The sequence below is a fragment of the Peromyscus californicus genome, unplaced genomic scaffold (assembly GCF_007827085.1).
Source record: "Peromyscus californicus insignis strain IS unplaced genomic scaffold, ASM782708v3 Scaffold_4__1_contigs__length_199733344, whole genome shotgun sequence".
NCBI classification, from domain to species: Eukaryota; Metazoa; Chordata; class Mammalia; order Rodentia; family Cricetidae; genus Peromyscus; species Peromyscus californicus.
This window is the reverse complement of record NW_026294562.1, coordinates 193,791,388-193,812,625: the sequence shown is the minus strand read 5'-3', so window position 1 is coordinate 193,812,625 and position 21,238 is coordinate 193,791,388. Positions and strand designations below refer to the sequence as shown.

Below are 21,238 nucleotides of genomic sequence, written 5' to 3'. Positions count from 1 at the left end.
CAGGCGGATCTCTGTGAGTTCGAGGCCCGCCTGGGCTACCAAGTGAGTTCCAGGAAAGACTCAAAGCTACACAGAGAAACCTGTCTTGAAAAAATAAATAAATAAAATAAAGCAAGAAAATGAGAAACTCTGAAGAGATAGGATGTGCATATGACGTCACAGTCATGCTTATATATAGCTTATAAAACTCCAAAGGCTTTATATGGAGACTGGATGTTGCAGAATTGCAGCAGTCTGGTTTCTCTGGGTGAGAACAGTTTGCTTGCAGTCTCCCTTGCTCCTCCTCAGTTTTCTTGACAAACTAATCTGCAAGTGTGTGAGCTTTGTGTGAGTGAGTCTCAAAATCTCAAAGTAAAGTGATATCCTCAGAGGAACATTGAAAATCTTCATGAAATGTTTTCTCTTCTTCCTGTGTCTCCCTTTCGGAGGTGTGAGGCTTCCATCATCTTGGGTCTATGATAAATTCAGAACCTTACCTAGTGTACAACATTCTCTTCCCAGTCATTCAGTTCTGTTTCTGCCCCTGAGTTTCCACTGAGCTGTGACTGGAAGTGGGATTCCAGTTTCCATAATTAAAAATGCTTTCTAATTGTTTTCAGTATTCTGACACTGCAGAACAGTTGGGAAATCATTTGTATAATCCTGTGTTTCGATTTCTCTTCATTTGCTGAGCACTGTACTGTGTTAGAAATCCAGGTGCTTCCTGAACAATCTCTCACTTGCAGGTTTCACTCATTACCCAGACCTGCTCACCTGTGCAGCAGAACAAAGAGGCCTGGAAGATGGAGAGAGAGGAGACAGTAGCTAAGAATCCAGGTATTTAGAGAGATTGTTGAAGATGTGGAAGGGGTGGAAGTGGGACATGAAATCAGTTTTGCCACATTCTGTTTCACTAGAAATAATTCTGGAGATTTCTACTGAGAAAAATCTCATGATTATCCTAATGTACTTATAAAGTATGAAGAACAGGTATGTATGTAGAAAGGAGATATTCGACAAAAGAATTGATACTAGGAGGCAAATAAAATTTTATTTGAGTATTCATGTGAGTGATACTCTCCATATTCATACACATCACCAGTCGTGTCTTCATACCAATATTAAATGGTTTTCATTTCTGTGCTTTTAATATAAAAGGACTGAAAATTAATACCTCTAGGTTTATTGTTTTCAGAATTTTGGAACTTTGGGATTCAAGTACTTTCTCTAACTTTTAGTGTTAATGTCTCCGTTGCTGAAAGTAATGCCAACAGAATTTTGCTAAGAATCAGGAAGTATATGTTACAGACAGTTAAACTCCAACTGTACTGTCTTCCCATGGATATCTCCTGTTGTCTGTGGTCATGACAGTTCCAAGTGGTTTCCATTGCTGTAATTGTAACAGACGGTGAGATCACCTCTAGGTTTGATCCTCTTAGTATTTTCTGGCTCTTTGCTGTTCCTTGGTACTTTCAGTAAAACATGCAATAGGATTGTGATAAGAATTGCTTGGAGTCTTAGAGAAGACAGACCTCTGTCTTGGTTGTCTTATGTTTGAAAAAAACATGAAGCAATGTGCCAGTTTTCACATGTTTTATGTATTCTCCTGTTCTCTGTCTGCTGTGGATGTCTGTATTCTGGTTTATGTGACATAGAGCCATGTTGATCAGGACTTTCTATCTAATGAACCATTTTATCATTTGCTAATACTGCTTATTTTCTATTTTGATGCTTTTGTCTTGGTTTTTCTGTTTAATTATGATCATCAGTCATCTTTACTGCTGTCCATTTTATGGCATTTTTAAAAAAATTTCTTCTTTCTCAATTTGTTGTGTCTTTAGATATGAAATGAATTATTGGTAGAAAATATATTTGAAATTCAGCTGTCATTTTGGTTTTTACATGATTAGCTTAGGGAATAATATCTATTTACATTTTAAGAAATTACTGAAAGAAATACATTTGGTATTATTTAGGAACTTGAGTGTAGACACTGACTAGGAAGAATTGGAATCTCTGTATACTCAATTTACATTATCTTATGACCTACAATGTAGAACTTTTTAATATGTACCTATTGGCCATTCAATTGCTATTGAGCATGGGATGTTCATTCTTTTGCTTATTTATTGATTATATTATCATTTGCTTCCTTTCTAATTTTTTTTGATGGATTATGGGTTTTCATCCATTTCACTATAAAAAGATAGCTAATAAATATTTCTGCTGTTTAGGCTATTTTAATTATTATTTCCCTGGATGTTTTTAATTTTACACAGTACTCCATTCCTGTTGTTATATCAAGTGTTGCCCTTTATGTTACTCTTCAGGATTCACTGTTTCAGATTGTACATGAAGGTCTATGAGTCATTGTGTGGTAGGAGAGACTTGGATGCAGGATCATGTTTTTATATGTGGATAGATACTTTACCCAATATCACTGTTTAGAGAGGCTATCTAGTCTGCAACACATGTTTATGGTATTTTGATGACATTTACCTGGTCATGGCTTTTGGGCATGTTCTGGATCTACTGCTGTATTGCATTGGACTGACCTGGAATCACACTGGGATAGCTTGAGCATTACATTTACTAGGATTCCTCTGTTACCCATTAAATTGTAGGTTTCTCTTTACTATTTTTGTGAAGTATGTTGTAGGAAATTGAATGTAATGGAGTTTTATCGGGGACTATGAGGGTCCAGCCCCTTGATAGTCCCTTCCCAGGGTCCGGGAAGAATCTACAACCAGCTGATAATTGATCTTTGATGAAAAGAAATGAATCTATGTACACAAAACTCCTTAGTCCATATACTTTATTATTCTGTGTCAGTTACAAGCTTATATTCTGCTCTCATATTTAGCTCATTTCTTGTCTGATTTCTCTCTACACTTATCTGTGGTCCCCTCTAGGTTCTATCTTAATTCCTTCATCTAGTTCTGCCCCTTCTAGGTTCTCTCTCATCCATCTAGTTCTTTCCCAAATCATCTCCTCTCCCATCTCTCCTCCTCTCTCATCTGTTTCTTCCTCATCTTGTTCTTCCCCATCTGACTCTTCCTCATCTTCCATCTCGTTTCTCTAGGACCCTCTTCTAGCTCTTTAACCTAGTTCTTTCTCATCTCAGTTTGTTCCTCTCAAGTTCTTACCCATCTAGTTCTTCCATTCTCTTTTCTTTTTTCTGTCCCCCAGTGCCCTGGAAATCCTGGTATATATACACTTACAAGCAGTAAGTGACCCCTTAGCAGTGCAAAGCCAGGCTTCCAGATCAAACGGAGGGGTTATAAGAACCACATAGAGAGGCAATAACTGTTAATTATCATTTGCAACCCCAAAGGGAAGTGACCAATGGGGAAATGAATTAACTAAAGGCTAAATTCGGGTAATATCTAAGAAGAGGGATCTTATGTGCTCAACTATAGTCTTAAACGTGATTAGTAGAAAATGTTAAGAATCTATAAGTTGCTAGGTCAATGGGAGAAAATAAAACTGTCTTTTTTTTTTCCTGTGGCTCATATCTGTCCAAGCTATCTGCCATTTTTCTGCAGGGTGGGGAAAAGTGTGCTCAGTCGCTAGGCAACCTGTGTACAGCTAGATGGCTCTTGGGATAGTTAGAGGGAGATCTGGAATTGGAGGTAAGATTTGGGAAAGGGGGCAGTTAAGCTTAATTGGCACATCCGCCAGGCCTTCTCAAACAGGTACCCTGGATGTGTAAGTCTGTTCTTAGAGAGTACAGAGGTATCTCTCTCTGATAAGGTACTTTCCTCTATCTGAGGATGGACCTGGCTGGATGCTGCCAATGATGATAATTACAGGGACGCTTGAACTGGGGTTCTGGCTGAGCATAGTTGTCAGCACAGAAAGTTATCTAAATATTCCTAGAAGTGGTTAGGTAAGCAGTTAAAGGTCTATAAAGTTAGTAAGGCTGTAAGAAAGGAGGGTCCGAGCTAAATTGTGTAAAGCTATTACTTAACGTCCACCTGACCTAGGTAGTGTCTCCTTGTGGAATTTATCTTAAATCAGGAGACTTGTTATTACTGTTAGTCCTTGAGAGTGGCTAAAGGAGATATCTGATTCCAGAGAAAGCCTTTCCTGAGGCTGTTCTCCAAATACCTGGAATGTGTATGTCCAGAGAGTGATCAGTCCACACTGTTGGCCCTTCTTAGGGAAAAGTCAACTGGGAAAACTATGAAGGCACACATGATTTTCATAACAGAATACAACTGATATATAACAAGCCAAATAACACCAAAAACTCCTTGGGATTTGGCTTCCTCTAGAGGAATTCCCTCCAGATTAGTGACTTTGCATAACCAGCTGAGTTCTTATGATATATTCCTGTGGCCCGCAACAGAATTTCAACTAACTATACAAAAAAAAAAACCTGCGTGTTTCTCAGTATTATGTCCCCTTCCAGCTGTGTAAAACATCTTTCCATGTTCTACTTAGCATCTTCTTCAGTTCCTTCATTGTAGAGACCTTTCATGTGCTTAGTAAGTTTACTCCAGGACTTTTATTTTGCATCTTCCCTCTTTCTCTCTCTCCTAATTTTTATTTACTGTTTAGTTTATTAAATTTATATATTTTATATATATGAGTGTTTTACTTGTATGAATGACTGTATATCATATGCATTCTAGAATTATAGTTGTGGACAGTTGGATGCACAGTATAGATTCTGGGAATGGAATTTGGATCTCTGCAAATCAACAGGCACTCATAACCACTGAGCCATTTCTTTAGCACCCTGCTGAATGTACTTCTATGACTATCAATGATAGAAAACATTATGAAGCCATTCTGGTCATTTGTTTTTTCATTTATATGATCCAAAATCTTGATTTTACACAGACATATGTTATTTCTCTCTCTCTTTCTCTTCCTTCTTCCTTCCTCTTTGTTTTCTTTTGTTTTTGTTTTTCAAGATAGGGTTTCTCTCTGTAGCCCTCACTGTTCTGGAACTCACTCTGTAGATCAGGCTTACCTCAAACTCAGAAATCCACCTGCCTCTGCCTCCCAATTGCTGAGATTAAAGGTGTGTGTGACCACCACTCGGCTCATTTATTATTGAACAACTTTTTTGTTCATTGTTGTTGTTTGTATGAATTCCTATACATAAAAATACAACCTACTGATTCGGAATGTTTTCAGTGATGAACATTTGGTATTATATAACCAAATAGTGCATTCTTCTATGGGGAAGACTTGTTCAAACTCTCATAATCCCTTAGTATTTGACTAGTGTTGAGGTATAGTGAGCTTTCTTCTTTCCACGTTAGCATGTCTCTTTGTCCTTGTTCTGCTCATGTTTAGGCAGCCATGTAAGATTTCATGCATATAGTTACTCTGTCATTTCTAGGGCACACAATCTCATAGCAAACATCCTGCTCCTCTGGGTCATACAATATTCCCATCCCCCCTCCCCCCCCCCCCCCCTTTTTTTTGGTTTTTTGAGACAGAGTTTCTCTGTGTAGCTTTGCGCCTTTCCTGGAACTTACTTTGTAGCCCAGGCTGGCCTCAAACTCAGAGATCCGCCTGGCTCTGCCTCCCAAGTGCTGGGATTAAAGGCATGTGCTACCACCGCCTGGCTACATCCCCTCTTTCTAAATGATAATCCTTGAGGGTGAGGTGCAGTGGTTGTGTTGCTTATGTGTCAGTTGGAACTGAACACCACAACTCTATATTTTGACTGATTGTGTTTTTCTTATAATCTCCCTGTATTGCATAAAGAACTTCCTTTGATGAGTGATGAGGACTATGTTTGTCTGTAAGAATAAGGAAAGTATTTAGAATGAATTTATGGATTATGTGTATTTAGTAAAATAGTGGTTGTATATTCTCCAAGATCCCTGACTTCACTAGCCCTAGGGAAACTAGCTAGGTTTCCAGTACCAGGCATGATTTCCCTCTTGTTGAGAGGGTCTTAATGCAATAAGAAGCTGTTGGTTACCACCAAGGTCTGTGTACCACTCTTGCACCCTTCGGGCTATCATGCAGTGCAGATCTTTGTTGTGGTTCATAGGTGTCATAGCTGGGTAGGTCTGTTGACTAGCTCCCTCCTTTGGAAGATTGCATGTTGCCTTCTGGTACCATGAAAGCTAGTCCCCGGGGCAGAGGCTTTAAGGTCAGTTCCATCTCAAGTCCTCTGGAATCTGTGTCTGAAGTGCATGGCTTCTTAAGCAATAGGGACGCATCTACCTCTAGGAGGCCAACATGGGCAACAGCAATAGCCTATGTTTGGAAGTCTCTTAGATAGTTGTGACCAACGACTTTAAAGAAGGCTGTAGTGGGTAGCTAGCTGTTCCAGCTTTGACCTGGAAGTACTACCCCTAGGGAGGCTTCCGGTAACTGTCATGCCTACCTATGACCTGCCTCTGCCGGATGTGCTGGCTCTCTTGGTTCCTGGTGATCCTGGATGCTGGATGGTAGACCGAGTGGAGTTCTCCAGAGAACCCAGCTGGACTGCACCTCACCTCTCCCAGATCCTGTAACCAACCCCTTTACTAGCTGTACGTTACCCCCCAAAATAAACCTTTTTAAGTATGTGGAGTTGCCTTAATAAATCCCCACAATAGAAGGCATCTCATGGCTGGTGTTGATAGTTTTGTTAAAAAATCTATGGCACTTGTGTGGAGCGTTATCAGCCCAGTTGGGACATTTTTATTTATATTCTAAATGTATATATATGCTTACACAGATTTATATGTTATAGACTTTTTTTAGTAGATTGATAATAATATCATACATTATGACTTTTAGACTTCCTTACAGTTATTTTACCCTCCTTCTTCTGTGTTCGTATCTGTCCCTTTTCATCCTTCCCTATTATTCCCGTCTCTCTCACTCACCCACACCCCACAGTGGTCTCCTTTTACTTTTCTAGTTACTTCAGTCACTCCAGTTTGTGTACTCACGTCTGAAGATTTAGAGCTAGGAAATTTTCTATGAGAAAGAACATGCTATGTCTGTCTTTCTGGGTCTGGGTTACCTCATTCAATATATTCATTCCTACGTCCATTCTTTTAATTGCAAAGCTCATGATTTCAATTTTCTTTACAGCTGAATAGTATTCCATAGTGTATATGTACCACATTTCTATTATCCATTTGTCAGTCGAGGGACATTTAGGTTGTTTCCTTTTTGTAGCTGTTGTGAGTAGCGCACAGTGAACATGGCTGAGCAAGTTTCTGTGGAGTAAGACGTTGAGTCCTTTGGGCATATTCCAAGGAGTGGAACAGCTGGGCCATGTGCTAGATTTATTTGACTTGAGGGTTTATTTGTTTATTTAACTGAGGATTTTCCATATTGATTTCCAGAGTACCTAGATAGTTTGTTGTTAGGGTTTTTATTCCCTGTGATTTTGTTTTTTGGTGTTGTGACTGGTTGGGTTATTGGGGAGTATTTTTTTTTCCTTCAGTGTGAAAATTAGTGGTTTGCTATCTTGCCCATGGATGAATACTTCACATTTCTCCTGTATTTATCTATTCTTCATATGAAATTCATTATTTCCCATGTTCTCATGGATAATTCCTCCGATTCTCCTCTGTATATATTTCCTCAAATTTATTATGTGCTTGGTGCTTTTATGAAATGAATTGTCCAATATTAATTCATGACGATCTTCAAATGCACGTTTGTCTCCATCAATTTTAAGACAGTATTCTTCTGGGTGCAGCAATATGGTTCACAGTGATTTTTCTCCATAAATTTTAAATGTGGATGCATGCTATTTTGGCTTTGGGACCATTGACCAGACACCTGGTAGTATTCTGTTTCTTGGGATTTTCATGTGGTTTAACATTGTTATTTAAAAGCTTTCCTTACTAATTTTTGCTTTTTCTTTTTAATTCCTTTATATGAAAGGGCAGCAAGCCGTCTATTCAGCAAGCCATCTATTGTTCCTGAAAGAGAAACTCAAAGAACAGAAACAACAAGAAATGGCTGATTTTCCAGGATATACGTCCCAGGTCATTCGTCAAGTCAATTATTTTTCTGGAAATGTTATATTTTGAGACTTGAAAGCCTTTCATTTTCTGCTTCTGATACTTTTTTAACTTTATTATAAAAAAAAAAGTTGCAAATAATAAAAAATTCACATTCTGAAATTAACCAGACCCAGACTATACAACTCAATAGTTAGAGTAGTCATTGGGAACAGATGTTCTGGAGCCCCACATGGGATTTTATGTTTTCACTCTCGAATATACTTTGATGTAATTATCTACTACCCCAAACCAGAAGTGTGACGGAATTAGAACTAGAAAAGCAATTAGCTTTCTATCCTTTTTCATAACTGATGTTCATTATCTGCATTCAGTCCTGCCTCAAACCCTGATATGTAACCTTTCTTGTTCTCTTTCTCCATGTCTACTGTGCCCACGTGTATGTTGTTTCCATACACATATCATTGGCTAGATTCTGCATATGAGGGAAAAATGTGATTTTTTTTCTGACACTTTATGGCTTCATATTACACATTCTAAATCCACACATTTTCTTTCACATTTTTATTATAGTTTTCTCTTCAGCTGACTGTTATCCCATTTTCTTTTTCTTTTTTTTTAGGTTTATTTATTTATTATGTATGCCGTATTTTGTCTGCATGTGTCCTTGCAGGCCAGAAGATGGCACCAGATCTCATTACAGGTGGTTGTGAGCCACCATTTGGTTGCTGGGAATTGAACTCAGGACCTCTGGAAGATTAGTCAGTGCTCTTAACCGCTGAGCCATCTCTCAGGCCCCCAGTATCCCATTTTCATTATCCATTCATCTGTTGATGGGCAATTAGTTTGATTCCAGTACTTTGCTATGGTGAATGACAGCAGTAAACATGGGGTGTATTATCTCTGTAGTGGGCTGTGAAGTTTTGAGTGAAAGGGCTGGGGTCATTTTTAGTTCTAGCTTTAAGTTTTTAGTAATCTTCAAACTAATTTCCATTTGAGTTTATTAATATGCACCCCCCACCCCACACACACACATACACAACACAGCAGTTTATGAGGGTTCCTTTCTCTCCACATCCTCTCTAACATTTGTTGTCAGATCGGTTGATGACAGCCTTTCTCTGCCAGGGTAGTATTTCAAAGTACTTTTAGTTTACATTTCCATGATGGCATTTTAGGGACCTGAACACTTTCTGCAACATTTCTTGGCCATTTGTCTCTGTCTTTGAAAAGTCTCTATTCAGTTCATTTGCTCTTTTGTTGGTTTGTAGTTTTATGTCCTTGGACTTTAATTTCTGTAATTTTTGGTAAATTTTAGCTATGAGCCCATATCTAAAGTGTCACTGAAGTGTCAAAATGAGATTGTTTCTCATTTTGTGGGGTGTCTGTGTGCTCTGCTGATTGTTTCTGTTGATACACAGAAACTTTTTATTTTCATGTAGTCCTATCTCTCGATACTTGGGGTTCGTTCCTGTGCTGTTGGTATGTTTACAATTCAAAAAGTTCTTGCTCAACCGTGTCCTGTCGGCTCTTCCCTACATTCTCTTATGTTTCTCTGTTTCTGGTTTTCAGTCATGTTTTGATCCATTGTAACATAATATCTACAGGTATAGCATTTAAAATTACATTTCCTCATCACAGAGCTTCCTTCTGAGACATGCACACTCTTATCCTTCGTGACACAAACACAGCACCCATAGCAGATAGAGATAACCATGTCCAGACCTTAAATGTGTTTCTTGTTTTGTTTATACTGCTTGTGAGAATACTGTGTCATCCTGTTTTCACAGAGTTAGAACATTCATTATAGTTTGACTATGTTAGAAATCATTGTTTTGAATAATTATCTTTATCACCTACATCCCTAATCTCCTTAAATCTCCTTATATCCAAAAAGAACTGTATCTGGTCAAACTGCACTTTGTGTTTCAGGGTCTGTTGACATTCTGGGATGTGACTGTGGACTTCTCCCAGGAGGAGTGGGAATGCCTGGACTCTGCTCAGAGGGCTTTGTACATTGATGTGATGTTGGAGAATTACAACAACCTGGTCTCCGTGGGTGAGAACATTTGGCTTGTAGAATTCCTAACTCAGGCCTTGTGTGTACCTACTTCATAGGTTGTAAACTCTGTTAAACTGTCATGGAAATAAGAGGAGACTAGGGAGTTTGGTAATAGGAAAACTTTTTCATGGTCTCTGAAAAAGAAAAATAAACCCTTTGATTATTTTAAGTAAGCCTTTAATCTTAAAGGGAATTGGGTTTTCTGAACTTATTCTTCCTTTCTGTTCATTAGTAAATATAAAACTGAATCTGGGATTGCATTAAACTCTTCTCCATCAATTTTTGAGGAAAAAAATATATAAAAATGGGAACATTCTAAATATAATCAGTGACTGAGCTCCATCCCAAGGCTAATTACTGGTTCTTAAATCATTTGTTACATCTTCCTTGAAGGCTATTACTGCTTTTTGTAAGCATCCATATAATTATAGTGAGAAAAAAAAGGTCTAGTACTGGGAGCTCTATTCTAAACAGTTGCTAGTTCATCTATCTTAAGCGAGAACTTAGGGAGACAGTCATTTATCAAATGTTTAGTCTGGAATAAGCCCTATTAATCTGAACTGTATTCATTTTCAGAGAACTATTGGATGTGTGATTCTGTCCAGGAACACGTGAAGACTGAAAAGGAGTCTTGTCAGTGGAATGAACTTGGCAAAGTGCTTCATGACCCCTCCACATGTGCACTTTATGGAACAAGTCAAACTACAGAAAACTCTAATAACTACAGATGCAGTAATCACAGGGATGCCTCTATTGACTCATCAATCCCAGATACGCATGAAAGCATGCACACTGGAGATGAACCTTGCAAATCTAAAGACTGTGAGAAATCTTTACATTTGTGTTCCAACATGACTCAAGATCAGAGACTCTACACTGCAAAGAAAGAGCACAGGCAGGGAGAATATGATGACTATTTCAGCTCTGCACACAGTTTTATGCAACAAACAATCTATGTCGGAAAAAAACTGCACCAGTGTGAGGAATGTGGTAAATTCTTCAGCTCCCCCTCAAACCTCGCTATACATCAGAGAATTCATACTGGAGAGAAACCCTTCAAGTGCAATGTTTGTGACAAATCCTTTAACTGTTTCTCAAGTCTTGAAAGACATCAGAGAGTTCATACTGGAGAAAAGCCTTACAAATGTGAAGTATGTGACAAATCCTTTAACGTGATCTCAAATCTTAGAATACATCAGAAAACTCATACTGGGGAGAAACCATACAAATGTAGGGAATGTGACAAATCCTTTACCCAGAGCTCACATCTTAAAAGACATCAGAGAGTTCATACTGGAGAGAAACCTTACAGATGTAAAGAATGTAACAAATCTTTTTCTAAGTGCTCAACTCTTCAAGCACATCAGAAAATTCATACTAGAGAGAAAACTTACAGATGCAAAACCTGTGACATATCCTTTACCCAGTATTCAAATCTGAAAATACATCAAAGAATTCATCCTAAAGAGAGACCTTACTTCTGTAAGGAATGTGGCAAATTTTTTACTAGCAACTCATATCTTAAAGTACATCAGAAAATTCATACTGGAGAGAAACCTTACAAATGCAAAGACTGTGACAGATCCTTCACCCAGTGTTCAACTCTTAGAACACATTACAAAGTTCATACTCGAGAGAGACTGCATATGTAAGCAATGTGGCGAGTCTTTTACTAAGTGCTCAACTCTAAGAGCACATCAGAAAATTCATACTGAAGAGAAAAATACTGTAGTAAATAAAATGACATAACATTTATCTGGTGTTCTATGCTTATAAACCACAACAGTATACATAATAGAAACATAAAGATAAGAAACTTGTAAAAGCCTTTAAAGAAGTTTTAAATCTTAGCAAAGTATCACAGAGTTTATATTAAATTAAAATTCTGCAAACCTGTGTGAAAAGCTTTTTTTGTTTAAATTCCTAGGTGTTTTGACTGAATGTATGTCTGTACATTATATGTATGCTTCCTGCCTGTGGATGCCAAAAGAGGGTATCAGATACACTGAAGGTGGAATTATAGGCAGTTGTGAGCTTCTGTGTGTGTGTTGGCAATTGCAGCTCAGTTCTCGGGAAGAACAGCCAGTGCTCTTAACCACTAAGCCATCTCCAACCCCCTGGGAGAAGCTATAGTTAAAATATTTAGCTTGTTTAATATCCTAAATTTCATAATGCCAGGCATGGTGATTGTGGTGGTTTGAAAGAGAATGGCCACCAAAGGGAGTGGCACTATTAGGAGGTGTGACTTTGTTGGAGTAGGCTTGGTCTTGTTAGAGGAAGTGTGTCATTGTGGAGGCAGGCTTTGAAGTCTCATATATGCTCAAGATACCACCCAGTGTCTTGAGTCCACTTCCTGTTGCCTTTGGATCAAAATGTAAGGACCCTCAGCTCCAGCACTATGTCTGCCTGCATGCTGCTTTGCTTCCCACCATGACTAAACCTCTGAACTATAAGACATTCCTATTAAATATTTTCCTTTGTAGGAGTTGAATGGCCATGGAGTCTCTTAAGAGCAATAGAAGCCTGAACTAAGACTAAAGTTGGTACCAGGGACTGTGGTATTGGTGGGATAGGCCTGACGTGCTTTTGTTAGAAGGAATCTGGACCTTCGGACTGTGGATTAGAAAAGCAGTTATCCGCTTTAAGTTGTGATTGATGGGGCATTCTTGTAGGACCATGGAAGACAGTGATACTGAGTGATTTGAACTTTGAGTACCTGGAACAAGAGGATTGGGTGAAGAACATTGGTATATAGCCTGGACATCGTTCTTGTGATATTTTGGTGAAGAATTGTTACTTTTTGCCCTTGTCCAAAGGTTCTGCCTGAGGATAAAGGGAAGAGTTTTGGATTAATTCTGTCGGCAGAGGAAATCTCAAAACAGCCCAGTATATAGCTCTGTCATGTGGTTATTAGTGATAACTGTAATGAATATTTATAATGAAAAAGAATAAGCTGAGCAAGGAAAAAAATATACAATGTAGAACAATTTGAGGAGAAAAGGAATACCAGGAATGGAGTTCAGTGTAATGGAGTTAAGCTCTGTGTTGAAGGGAATAAGCAGATTAAGAAATGGAACAAAGGGAGTGGTGACCTCAGGGCAAGATCCCACCCAAAAAAATTTCCAACTTGTGTAAAGGAATTAAAGCTTGAGTGGTGATGTGGTGATTCATGCCTTGAATCCCAGTACTGGGAAGGCAGAAGCAGGCAGATCTCTGAGTTTGAGGCCAGCCTGCTCTAAGTAGCAAGTTCCAGAATAGCCAGCCTTAGGCAGTTAAGGAAGCTATTGAAAACAGAAAGCTGGTGAAGATGTAATTTAAAGAAGGGTCCATGCTCCAGCTCCAGTAAGCAAGAGAACGTGGCAGCTTTGGCCTCATAATTCTGGCTTCAAGGATAGAAAGGTGTGGAATCTTCCTTCTCAAGTGAGAAAACCCACTGAGGCCAGGCATGTTTCAAGGGCGTGCCTAGATGGAGGCCCAGAGAGGTCATTGTGTGAAGCTGCAAAGGAGAAGCCTGGATTGCTTTGGAGACCCCAAGATGTTAGAGATGCCAGAGCCATCTGATATCTGATGAGGAAAGTTGGTGACAGGGAGTGAAACCAGCACAAGAGAAGTGTGTTGCAGTCAACAAAACTGAAGGGAGTTACAGCTCTGAATGGCCTTTTCACATCAGACATAGAAATGCAGTTTGGAGTTTATCCAGCTGGTTTTTGGTCATGCTTTGGTCCAGTATTTCCTCATCATGCTCCCTTCCCTGCATTTTGGAGTGGTAATGCATATCCTGTGTCATTATATGTTGGAAGTATGTGATCTGTTTTTTGATTTTATAGGGGATTATAGTTAAAGAGATTGCATGACTCCCAGAAGAGACTGTGAACTTCGGACTTTTAAACATTGTTGAAACTGTTATGGACTGTGGGGTCTTTTGAAGTTGGACTGAATGCATTTTTGCATTATGATATAGCTACAAATCTTTGGGAGCCAGGGAATGGAATGTGGTGGTTTGAAAGAAAATAGCCCCCAAAGTGAGTGGGACTGTTAGGAGGTGTGGCCTTGTTAGAGGAAGGGTGTCACTGTGGAGGTGGGCTTTGAGGTTTCGTGCAAGCCATGGCAAGTGAGATCATTCACTTTCTGTTGCCTTTGGATTGTTAAAGATGGCTGACTCCATTTTCTTTTTAATTGAACAATATTAGATTTTGATCATGTCCTTGACTAGAGGCTAACTTTTTTGAGTGGTTTTTCCTCAATAACATTGTGAATTACACATCATAAATTGTATCCATTGTTCTGAGAATTGACTGACCATTTTGTGGTTTGTTAACTCTTTGACCATAAACCCATAACATGTACCTTTCCCGTGATCATAAAAACAACTGCAAAATTCCACTCTTAATCACTTGCTTGCTTGGTATAAAAAGATTACTCTGCCTTTAAGTTGGGCTGTTTTCATTCTCCTACTATGGGAGACTGAAAATATGACCCCAGCCATTAACACATTTTTGCCTTGCAATATCTTGGTGTTAGCTTATGGCTTTTGACACTAAAACAGGATCAAGATGTAAAGACTCTCACCTCTAATACCATGTCTGCCTGGCTGCCTTGCTTCCCACCATGATGATACTGGACTAAACCTCTGAACTGTAAGCGAACCGCTCCAATTAAATATGGTGCTCACCTTTAACCACCACTTATGACATAGAAGCAGGAGAAGCTCTGTGAGTTTGAGGCCAGACTGATCCATATAGTAAGTTTCAGGACAGGCAGGACTACATAAACCCTGTCCAAAAAGAAAAAATATATATAAAGACAAAATATAGTGCCAAAAAAGTAATAAAGCATTTAATTTTCCCTCTAATTTTGCTGTACATCACAAAGTTTATGCTTTTGAGAAACCATATAAATGTATACCATATATAATCACCATGTCTTGCTATTCATCAGAAGTTCCAACTTCCAAATGCATGCAACTTGACAAATCCTTTACCTAATGCTGACCTTGTAGACATAAAAGAAAATTCATCATGAAAGAAAACACAAAATGCTTCAATAAATTCTCATCTGTTACTCACCTTTAAAATCTTCAAACTATACACACATCAACTTAAACCATACAAATATCAAGATGAGAAACTAGAGTTAAACTGAATGTGACAACATGTGCATGCACATCTATAGCTTATAAATGACCAAGGTCAGGGCTGGAGAGATGGCTCAGTGGTTAAGAGCACTGGTTGATCTTCCATAGGACCCTGGTTTGATTCACATCACTTACATGGCAGGTCTCTACTGTCGGTGACTCTAGGACCAGGGGATCTAGTGCCTTCTGGAGTCTGCAGATACTGCATAGACACATGGAAGCAAAACACCCTACACATAAAATTAATTAATTTTAAAAAATCCAAAAGATCAATGGCAAGGCATAGTAGCACATGCCTTTAATCCCTACATCTGGAAGTAGAAGTTGGGTCTCTAAATTCAAGGCCAGACTGGTTTACAAAGCAAATACCAAGACAATCCGGGTTATACAAAGAAACCCTGTCTAGGAAAAAAAAAATCCCTGAAGGTATGCAAGAATTCATTTTGCTGTAGAAAGTACTGTAGAAAAATGGAGAAGTATCTACTCCAAACTCTAAAATAATATACCTGCCTGTAACTGCCAGTAGACCTTCACTAAGGGATAGGAGACTCCTGGGACCCTCCCTCAACCATGATGAAATGGTAATTGTCCCAATCTTCCACAATTGTTTGTTCTCAGTACTTTTTGAACAGCTATTTCAATCTGGATTACTCACGACCAACTGTAAGAGGAGACTTCTTTCACCAAGGTTGAGAGTAGTGCAATGAATACTTAGATGGCAAATTAACAAACATGATCATTAAAACATCAGTAGGTTCTGCTCTTGGGCCTGTGACTCCCATGCCATGGTTTTTGACCATGTTTACTATACCAGGCAAGAATTCCCTTCTCTGCAGCTGGTGTCAATCCTATCAAGAGACAGGTTAGTTATGCCAGTATTGCACCAGTACACACATCTTGACTAGTAGGTTGCCACATAGAAAGCGGGTTACAGTGGTAAGACCATTGACATCCTTTCCCTACCAGGAGTCCACACAGAAACTTAGAGTGCTACAATACCTAGCCAGCAGAGAGAGTTCCCTGGTAAGTTCAAGATTGCTCTCTATCTTGCAGCCAAAGTGGTGTCTTCAGCAACACCATGTACTTACAGCAAGAGTACTAGCAATGACCTGTTTTGTTTGGGGTGACAATGGGGCGTCCCTGACCAGTAAGTCCTAGGCAGATAACCAGTACCTGGTACAGAGAGTTTCATTTAACATCCCTACTGTCTGGGAGCAGCATTATTTACCCATGTGGGAACCTCTGTTCAAAGTTTTAAAATCATATTTACCTAAATTACAATTAACTTGTAAGACAGATTTTATGAGGCTTCTTCATATATCCTTACTGTTGATCAACCCACCCACTCTTCCTCCTTTCTTCTTGCCCCCATCCCTAATGAAACATTTAGCACGTATTATCCAATGCCCCATTCTTTTGTAGCACATGTGTTCTATCACCATTATATTTTTTTACTTGGGTTGCAAAATGATAGGTTCCCATGTACCTTCTTCATGGACATCTCATTTGAGATGACCTTTCAGCAGCCTCTTGTCTTCCCCACCACTACAGTACATATTTGAACCATTCTGACCCCAGAATAGCCACTCTCTAATTTCATATCACCTAGATTCTACTATCATCCCTCTCTTTCAGCATCTCTGCATAACTGTGCATTTCTAGTTTCCTGGCTTCTACATGTATTCCCTAACACAAAACAAAAAGTCTGAAGCTCTAACATACATTTTTGTTTAACCATGTGTCAGTTGATGGACATCTAGGGTGATTCCATTTCCTAGATGCTGTCAATAAAGTAGCAACGAACATGATAGGCAAATGCTCATTGGTAATATGGCAAGTCTTTGGAGTTCATGCCCAGGAATGGTTACTGTGTATCTGAGATTAAACTTTTTGTCTTGTAAGATGCTCCTTAAAACAGGTTATCAAAAGTAAGGTAAAGGAACAGGATGCTCTAATGGGAGGTGATACATTCAGTACTGCACAGAAACTCCCAAACTCAGAAATAGACAACTTAATAGCTTTGGGAAGTTGCAGAAACTGGCGAGATTCACTAGTGCCCTCTTGCCTCAAGCATATATATTCACTAAGAACTGCTGACACTGTCAGACAAGCTGAGATGCACAGAAGATGCTCAGAGCAGCCACGAAGTAGACACCAGTCGAGCTGCCTGGAGGAGGTAGTGAGTGGCTTGAAAGACACTTCCAACCTCCCTTGAGCTGCCTGCAGGCTGTGCAGTGATTCTCAGGTTCCCAGCTTCATTAGCCATCACCCTCACAGAGTGATCCAGCTGTCACTGAGTCCTTTGTGCTACTATAAATAAACCATCACCCACACTCTTGTAAGTCAACCCAATAAACCTCACTGGTCGACTTGACTTTAGAGATGACTCAGTGGTTAATAAGGTACTAAATGGAAAACTACAATCCAATGAGGTTAACTACACCAATGGAAACACAGGGAATAAATAATCTCACACCAGCAAAACCAAAAGAAAGGAAGCATGTGTGCGTGCGCACACAAACACATACACACACACTACCACCACCACCACCAAAATAACAGGAATTAATAATTATTGGTCATTAATACCTCTCAATGTCAATGGACTCAATCCCCCCCCCAAAATCACATAGGCTAATAGAATGGATGTGAAAACAGAATCCATTCTTCTGCTACATACAAGAAACACACATTGAAGATAGACATTACCTCAGAGTAAAGAGTTGGAAAAATATTTTCTAAGCAAATGGACCCAAGAAGCAAGCTGGTGTAGTTATTCTAATATCTAAAAAGACTTCAAATAAATTCATCAAAAGAGATGCGGAAGGACACTTCATACTCCTTATAGAAAAAATCCACCCAGATGATGTCTCAATTCTGAACATCTATACCCCAAATGCAAGGGCACCCATATTTGTAAAAGAAACTTTACTAAAGTTTAAATCATACATTGAAATATATACATTAATAGTGGGAGGCTTCAATACCATACTCTTACCAATGGACAGGTCTTCCAGACAAAAACTGAAAACAGAAATAATCGAGCAAACAGGCATTATGAATCAAATGAATCAAACAGATATGTACAAAAAAATTTCACCGAAACACAAAAGAATATACTTTCTTCTCAGCATCTCATGGAACTTGCTCCAAAACTAACCACATACTCAGTCACAAAGCAAGTCTCAATAGATTTAAAAAAATTAAAATAACCCCTGTATCTTATCAGACTACCATGAACTAAAGCTGAATTTCAACAACAGAAAGCCTGCAAACTCATGGAAATCAAACAAAATTAGAGAACCTAAAAAAAAAGGGCAATTTTCTCAATAGATATGATCATTTGCTGAAGTTAAACAAAGATCAGATAGATAAACTCAATTCCATTGATCAATCTGTCTATTTTTATGCAAATACCATGAGGTTTTTATTACTATAGCTTTGTAATTTAGTTCGACATAGGAATGGTCCAGCAGTTCATTTATTATACATGTATAACACCAAATGAAATAGAAGCAGTCATTAAAAGTCTCCCAACTAAAATATATATGACAAATGGACAGAGAAAGAAACCAGGGAAACAACACCCTCCACAAGAGCCACCAATAATGTATCTTGGGGCAACTCTGACTAAGTGAGTGAAAGACTTGTCTGTCAAGAACTTCAAGTCTTTGAAGAAAGAAATTGAGAAAGATAGCAGAAGATGAAACTATCTCCCGTGCTCAGGGATCAGCAGGATTAACACAGTAAAAATGACAGTCTTACCAAAAGCAATCTACAGATTCAACACAGACCACATTAAAATACCAACAGAATTCTTGAAAGACCTTGAGAGAACAGTACACAACTTCCATGTGGACAGAAAAATGTAGGATAGCTAAAACAGCCCTGTATAATAAACGAAATGCTGGAGGTATCACCATTTGTTATGTCAAGCTATATCACAGAGCTATAGTAATAAAAACCTCATGGTATTTGCGTAAAAACAGACAGATTGATCAATGGAATCAAATCAAAGACCCAGTCGTAAATGCACACACATATGGACACCTGATTTTTGATAAAGAAGTGAAAAATATTCAATGGGGAAAAAAGCATCTTCAACAATAGTCTAACTGGATGTCAATATGTAGAAGAATACAAACAGATCCATATCTATCACCCTGCACAAAACTCAAGTCCAAGTAGATGAAAAACCTAAGCATAAAACCAGATACACTAAACCTGATAGAACAAAAAATAGAACAAAAATGTCTTGCACACATTGGCACAGGAGATAACTGCCTAAACAGAACACTGATAGCACAGACACTAAGATTAACAATTAATAAAGGGGACCTCATGAAATTGAAAAGCTTCTCTCAGGCAGAGGACACTGTCAATAGGACAAAAATGGGAGTGCATAGAATGGGAATTGATTTTGACCAATTCCACATCTGACAGATGGCTAATATCCAAAATATATAGAGAACTCACAAAAGTAGACATCAACAAACCAAATGATCCAACCAAAAATGGGATACTGATTTAAACAAAGAATTCTCAACAGAGGAATCTCAAATGGCTGAGAAACTATTAAAGAAATGTTCACTATCCTTATCAATCGGAGAAATGCAAATCAAAACGACTCTGAGTTTTCATCTTACACCTGTCAAAATGGCTAAGATCAAAAACACAAGTGACAGTTCATTCTGGTGAAGAAGGCGAACATTCTTCTATTGCTTGTGGGAGTGAAGCCTTGTATAGCAATTTTGGAAATCAATGTGGTGGTTCCTTAGAAAATTGAGAATCACTCTACCTCAAGACCCGGCTAGACCACTCCTGGGCATACACCCAAAGGATGCTCCATCCTACCACAAGAGCACTTGCTCAACTACGTGCATAGTAGCTTCATTTGTAATACCCAGAAACTGGAAACAACCTACATGTCCCTTAACATTTCATGTTCCAACATTACTCAAGAAAAGAAATTCCACACTGCAAAGAAAGAGCACAGACAGGGAGAATATGATGTCCATTTTTGGCTCTCCATACAGGATTATGTTTGGGGTGCCTTTGGGTCCTCCCTGACCAGTAAGTCCTAGGCAGAGACATAGACAGGAACGTGTAACTGACGTTTCCAGAGCTTGGACCACATACCTTACTTATTTTCTGCATCTGGGACAGCAAAAGTCTCTGCATTCACCATTGCATTAAAAAAAAAATCTATATTTTATCTTAAAAGCACCTTTAGCATGAGTTACAAAAGAAAAACGTGTTTCTGAGTTAGTAAAATGACAAGGCCAACATCTAGTGGTGAGAACAGCGCGGGATGAACTCATGTTAGCCATGGGCGGACCACTGACTTCTGGAGACACCGGTTCCCTTCCAAATCCAAGTTGCTGAAATGTCCCTCCCCAAGTCACAGTTGCGGTATTTGGTTTTGGTTGTTATGTTGTGTTAGCGATGGGTCCCTGGCTTCTGAATTTAGTCTGTTATAGTTTGGTGTAAGTTGTAGCCTGGGAGGCTGGTAGTCAAGTCGAGGTTAGGCGGCCTGTCTTTCATCTGAAGGGTTCAGACTCACTGTAGGGATCAGACATCGGGGTGCAACGTCCTCCTAGATCCAGTTCTGGTCTAGGCTGGCAGCGAGCATGTGGGGAGGTTGCGCAGAGCGGGTCCAGGGCAGCCTGATGGTTGGAGCTGTGTGGAAGGCGGCCTGAGACCGAGTGGGAGGGACGGGTCCCCGATGGGGCGGGGCCGCTCACCCGGAAACAGATTGGGAAGGTGTTGGACTTCAGGTAGGTATAGGGGAAGCTTGGAGAATAGGAGGGGTTAGAGGAGGGGTTAGAAATGCTAAGGGAAGCTAAGAAAGACACCGGATGAGTGAGGACAGGGAAGCCGAACGGAGAAACCAAACTCAGAAGTGCCAAGTACCGGTTACCTGTTGTTGCTCCGGGGCTTGCAGCGTGGGGAACCACGTGGTGCAGACCTGGGTGCTGAGGACCCCGCTGGAATCTCACGGGGACCTGAAACCTCCCCGGAGCCGCAGTCGCCGCGCGGGGCGGCCTGGGAAAGTCACCAGTCAGCAGCGCAGTGGCGGGAACCGCAGCCCGGCGGCCCTGGAACCTCCCAGGTCAGAGGAGC

General features: G+C 39.5%; 1 long non-coding RNA gene and 1 pseudogene across 2 annotated transcripts; one reads left to right on the top strand and one right to left on the bottom strand.

The window, feature by feature from the left end:
• LOC128095658 (zinc finger protein 54-like) overlaps positions 1–21,238 on the top strand; it is a 54,030-nt pseudogene that overhangs the window by 11,616 nt on the left and 21,176 nt on the right.
• LOC128095659 (uncharacterized) lies at positions 11,744–21,226 on the bottom strand. Of its 2 annotated transcripts, XR_008213287.1 has the most exons (4): positions 21,036–21,226; positions 20,255–20,794; positions 14,654–14,755; positions 11,744–12,804 (listed from the first exon to the last, which is right to left on the bottom strand). It is a non-coding gene; the product is annotated as an uncharacterized LOC128095659 (long non-coding RNA). The 2 variants fall into 2 exon arrangements; XR_008213286.1 differs by having other exon boundaries at positions 11,744–14,755.